Source organism: Nuphar pumila, chromosome 15 (genome assembly GCF_984573655.1).
Source record: "Nuphar pumila chromosome 15, dmNupPumi1.hap1.1, whole genome shotgun sequence".
Taxonomy (NCBI): Eukaryota; Viridiplantae; Streptophyta; class Magnoliopsida; order Nymphaeales; family Nymphaeaceae; genus Nuphar; species Nuphar pumila.
The window spans coordinates 2,868,793-2,874,792 of record NC_143263.1 but is presented as its reverse complement, the minus strand read 5'-3'; positions in this window follow the sequence as shown (position 1 = coordinate 2,874,792).

Genomic DNA, 6,000 nt, shown 5'->3' with positions numbered 1-6,000 from the left:
GTGCGTACCTTGCATCCATCAAGGTTGTTGGAAGCCCTAGGCCATAGCAAGGCCATACGTAAATGACTTAGTATTTACGAAAAGAGCATTTTACCAAAAAGCGAAACCTTTTCAATAGGGGCTTCATGCGTCTATATTGCTAGTAAAGTCCTAGTTGGGACTTGACTTGAATGTAATGTTTAGTTCAAAATGAACTAGACAATAAATAAAATAAAAGAAATAAAAAAAAAGAAAAAAGAGAAAATAAAAAAAAATATAATAATAATAATCTAATACAATAATATTATTATATATATTATATATGTTACATTTTACATTTTGACACTTGCAACTAGCTTGTAATAGCCCTTCACCTTTGTGGCTCGTAGGGCATGACTGGTATGAATGCACATGGCTCCATTTGGATACTGTCAAACTATGTCACATGGGTGCGGGTGCAGGGGTGTGGCACTTTAAAAAAACTTGGGTGCGGGGGTGCGTCAAAAATATAAAATATAAATATATATAAAGTCCAAAAGTTAGACATAAATGACCCTGGGTGCGTTGACTGCACCCAAGGTCAGGTTGACCGCACCGGGTGCCCCACGCGCACCCGCACCCGACGCGGGTGCGGCACTTAGTTGGCCGGGTCCCTGTGACATAGCTGTCAAATGTGACTGAAGATTGCTCCATTTGGATACAGAACACAAATAGGAAAACTGTGTTCTGTACTGCCTTGATTCTTGAGCAAATTGATGTGTTTCAATCACAAAATATATAAAATTTTGATTTTGACCACATGGGGTGGTTTGGTTTTTCCTATTTGTGTCACATTCAGAAATTTCCAGCGATCAATGAAGCCTTCAGATTGTCTTATCTCCTGTTTGTTATATGGGGTAGATGTTGCCCCATTAGAAGTAATAAAAATCCTGGCATTAGGGTAGCACAGAGTGTTCTGAGGTAATATGACTTTTCAAAATTTCATCTTCTTGTTTGAAGTTACGGGTCATTACCTTGGTAGTCTCTCTGTCAAGCTTTGTCGAAGTGGTGAGATCCACAAGGTGGAGAACCACTGTCACCAAATAGGCTTCCACAATCCAGGTTATTCTCTAAACCTCTAAAGGCAACCATTAGGTTCTAATTATATATCTAATATCTGATATTATAGTCATCCAATTTCTAACGTTTATTACAAGAAATTCCTGTTTTTTTTTTTTTTTTGGAGTATAAAGCTGGGGTTAGGCCAACCCCTACCGGTCCATTAATAGAGGACTCAAAGATCTTACATTCAAACCCAATCAGGTGGTTTATCCTTCCAAATGGACCGACTATTAATGATAGCTAAATTAGCAAGAGACTTAGCTATGATATTACAAGATTTGTCCACTTGAACAATATGAAGCCTCTTGAAACGGTGAAGGGAATGTAACAATTCTGTGCTTACCAGGCCCAGTCTATCCCGCCCTTCCAACTGTTGATTGAACCAACCGACATCTCTATGGAAAGATTCAATGATCACATATTGTCTTGATCGATATGGTTTAGAAAAAACACTCCAACACCATTCCCTGCTTTGCATCAATGAATCTCCCTGCATCCACCTTGCATTCAACAACTTTCTGAAGCTATCTCTGATGATTAATCCAATAAGCCGATGACACTGGAATATGCTATACACATTCACCTTCACCCATTTATCCCTTGGGGGAATTCACCACCCAGCATTACACCACTTCATTAAAATTGGCTGCACATAATTCCTTCCAATGTAAAGATCGACCTCTCTTACCGAGTTAAGACAAAATCTGATAATTTCTTGACTAGAAAACTCCTTATCTTCAAATATCATATAACTGCTAGCCCTTTGAAATCCAAGGTGTATAAGACGTCTTGAGAGAGCAAGCTACCTTCGATAGCAAATCGCAAGGTTAAGGCAGCTCTGGGTATGTTTTTGGGATACCAAATGAAATCGACTTATCGCAGGCTATCACCTCTCTGTCTTAACTGCTGCCATGCTTCTATAATAGAGATATTGTTAGAGACTTTCCAGAAAAGCTGGTCTTCCTTGTCTGGGTTCCATGACATATTCATCCCGTTATGTTTGTGCTTCATGAAATAGGTTATGCATATCCATTTTATTGTTTTCAAGTCCTTGACTGGAAAAGCCACAACCTTCATTTATGGTTTTGCTCGCAAGGATAGTATCCTTTGCTAACGGTTATGGTAGTCAGTCATCGAAAACGAAAGGCTCCAGTTGTGTGACTACTGGTTCAGATCCTTAATTGATTTCCTCTCGCCAACAAAGGAAAATAATGGAAAAGAGATGTACTGTATTTCCTAAGAATTGATGTCCTCTGCAGTCATTCCTAATGAGCAAATATTTTCTTGCTGAAGCATGGAAAGAATGTTTTTGATTAGCTTTTATCAAGATAATTTGCCCTACCTTATGGTTGAAGGCTACCTAATGACAAAATAATCACTTGGTTAAGATTATTGGGATGTCTTACAGAATTTACACACATGCCTAGTTCTAATTGAGCAATTTTTTTACGTACTTGACTGAGGATTGGGAAATAAGCCAAGCTATGGAACTAGAGATATTATTCGACTGCTGGAGGGTAGTGTTTCTGATGTGAAATAAAAGATAAGCTTTATAATGTTGTCCGTGATGATAATTGAATATGGGAAATTGGTTTTCCTCTGAAAAAAAAATGGGAAATTGGTTTGAAGCCCAAACCTCATGATGGTCAATGGAATACATATTTGAAGTTCCTTTTTCCATGTGCAAGTATTGGCAGATTAAGCTTAGCAGCTAAGTAGTCTGAAGAAAATGATAGATCCAGCAGGAACTATCATCATTTCCTTTTGAAAGCATGCTTGGAGTGACTACATCTAAGAAAGAGAAGTGAATATAAAGAGAGGAATAGCAATAATATGCATCTGTGGATCTGGCAGGTTAGAAACAAGCAATTCATATTTGCATATTTCTTATTACAGGGTAATGGATGTCTTCCAGAACGGCTAGTTGGAAGAGTCGGATAAACCTGAATAACACTGATAATGGACTTATTCTCAAAAAAAAAAAAATGATGGACTTGGTTCAGAAAATGCAGCTAGGTAATATATGCAGCTAGAAAATGCAGCTTCATGTCCTCGTGTCTTTGTGACATGGATGCTAAATTGAAAAAACAGTTAGTATAATTGGGTCATGCATATTTGTGTGACGGTGTGGTTAGGACACGTAGGACATATATGTGGTCAATGGAATGGTCGGGCTCAAGCTGTGAGGTAGTGTTGATGGCGACGTATGGCAGATGTCTCTCTCTCTCTTGAGTTCTAATGTTTTTTCGAATTGATTTGGTATATATAGTTCAAACTAAGTGCAGTAAAAAAAAAAACTATGCATTCACTTGCTGCCTTTTCTGTTGCTTTTGAGCTTTGTGTCTCTACAAAACTATTTTCAACTAGATCCCAAAGATCTTGAGAAATGAAAAACGTCTTCATTTTAATACTCCAAAATTCATAATTTTCTCCATTAAAAATGGGTACCAAGGCATGTGAGAGATTTATAGAGTTTAGATTTGTACCGTTAGACATCGTGAATTACACCACGTAATTACCAACCAACTTGAAGATTCAGCTTCGGCAATGATCTTCGCAATGCTCAAACACACCCAGCTTAATCGGACCTGGGACTTTGATACCAAACTTGTTGGAATAAAGCAAAGATATATGCAGCAACAATATAAAATATTAACTTAACAATGGAGTAAAATATTGAAAATCTTTAACACAAAGTAAAAGCAAAAGGTGAGAGATTACATGTCTCGTACAACCTCCAAGACCCTATTTATAGCTAAAAAGGTAAACCTATAATGGTCACTTCGTCATTAATAGCCACTACTCATGACCCATTTATAACTCATGAATTACATAACTTACTCCTTAAGTTTAAGAACCACAACACAATCGTGGATTCTAAAACGTCTCTAACGCATACCCACTAACCCATGACTTATGGTTACCCATTCACGTAACCCCCTTTTGCATCATATTCTATCAGACGTAAGGCAGATGTCTCTCTCTCTCTCTCTCTCTCTCTCTCTGAGTTCTAATGTTTTCTCGAATTGATTTGGTATATATAGTTCAAACTAAGTGCAGTAAAAAAAATTAAACTATGCATTAACCGAGAAAGCGATCATAAGTACTGCAAGCTCAGATAGCGCCACTAGGTCTATGATCCTGGAAGGTGGTTTCCCTATTACTCTTGAAAAAAAACTGGGCATTGTTCTACCAGCAAATTGATTTTTTTTAGCTGGGGTGGATAATGGAGGGAAACCATCGTTTTGGTTGGGATGTTCTGTTACGGGTTGAGAGGTTTTGGTATCCGCAGTATAAAACTCCACAATTATTACTCCATTCCCAACAGCCTGGGATAGCCAAGCTGAAACTTGTTAATAAATAACAGGGGCAGATAACCGGGGTTTGGTGGCATTTGAAAGTTGGCCAAAGTTTTTTGAGCATTATTAATTAAGAGGTTAATTTTTTATGCAGTGGCACTGCTTGCTTACTCCCCTACTGCTTACCATCCATCTCAACATTTTTTGAGATATGGACACCACACCCATTTAAAAAAAAATTCCAAGATGTTTTTGCTCAGGTAGGTCGCTGCATGCCTACATGCAGCGATGGTCTGCATATAATGTGAAGTCATTTAGGAACCTGAAATGACCATTTGTACATAGGGCTGTCAATGGGTCGGGTCAGGGTTGTTTCAGACTCGCTCATATAACTAATAACTGGGTTCAGGTTTGGGTTTTGCTGAGTCATGAAAATAGAATTTCAAACTCGTACCCACATAATTTTAAAATTTTATTTTTATTACAATTATACAATACTTGGGTTAGCGCCTTCTTTACAGGCCATTTAAAAAAACACATACTTTAAGAGCAGATCAGACAATATTTTAGGCTGTGTTTGGGAGCTTTGAATCAGAGGTTGTGTTGCGGCTTTAGCCATGATCTCATAGTCTCTTACTGTTTGAGAACAGTGAGACTGGTGCTGGCAGGAGCAGTTAGTGCACGCCACCTTTTGGTTGGGACGTTGCAAGTTGAATGTAGTGTCATTCCCAAACAATTGAGAGCATGAAAGTACAGGGAAAAAACGCAAGATACCTCCCATTCAAGGCTCCCCGACATAGCCTTGATGTGCTTTGATTTCTTTTTGTACAAAGTTGGGTAGAAATCGAAACTTGGTTGCTACCTTGGAGGTGAAAGATTGAAATCATCATATATTTATGGAGAGAAAGGTTTATAGAACTGTGCATGTGTAATTGTGTTCTTTCTTCTTTTTCCTTTTCCTTGGTACGTCATCTCTTTCTTTTAGGACACGTTTGAAGGTAGGAAAAAAAAATGTATTGATGTTTCAATCATTCTAAACGAAAAAGATTTTTTTTTGAAAAAAAAAATTTAAGATTTTTTTTTGATAGAAATATCGCCGACCCCAATTGTTTTGGGATGAAGGCGTAGTAGTAGTTGTTGTTGTTGTATAAATTTTTGTTAGAAAACATTCCTGAGGAGGTTCAAGCTTGAGACACATCCCTGAAAGAAATCCATTAAGCTTTAAAAGACAATCGCTTGGTGTTTTATACTTGTAACTATATCTTAAACAAGTTTTATTATCTGATTATTTTATATGTAAAATGTATATAATTTAACTTTTACATGCACGAACGATTGTGATTGTTGAGAGAAAGTGATTGTTGGTTTGGCCTCCAAAGAGTTATCTTATGGCCATATGATCATACATCTCCCACTTGACCATAAGGGATATCCTGCATTTCTATGCTTGATTCTCAAACAGAACCTTGCATACACACTTTTTGAGTGATATTTATTTATTCACCACTTAGACATACTTGAGTCTCATCTGACTCATATGTTTAGTAAAATCATCCTTTGTGGCTGCTTTAGTTAGTGGATCTGCTACCATGTTACTTAAAAGAATATAATCCATTATCAT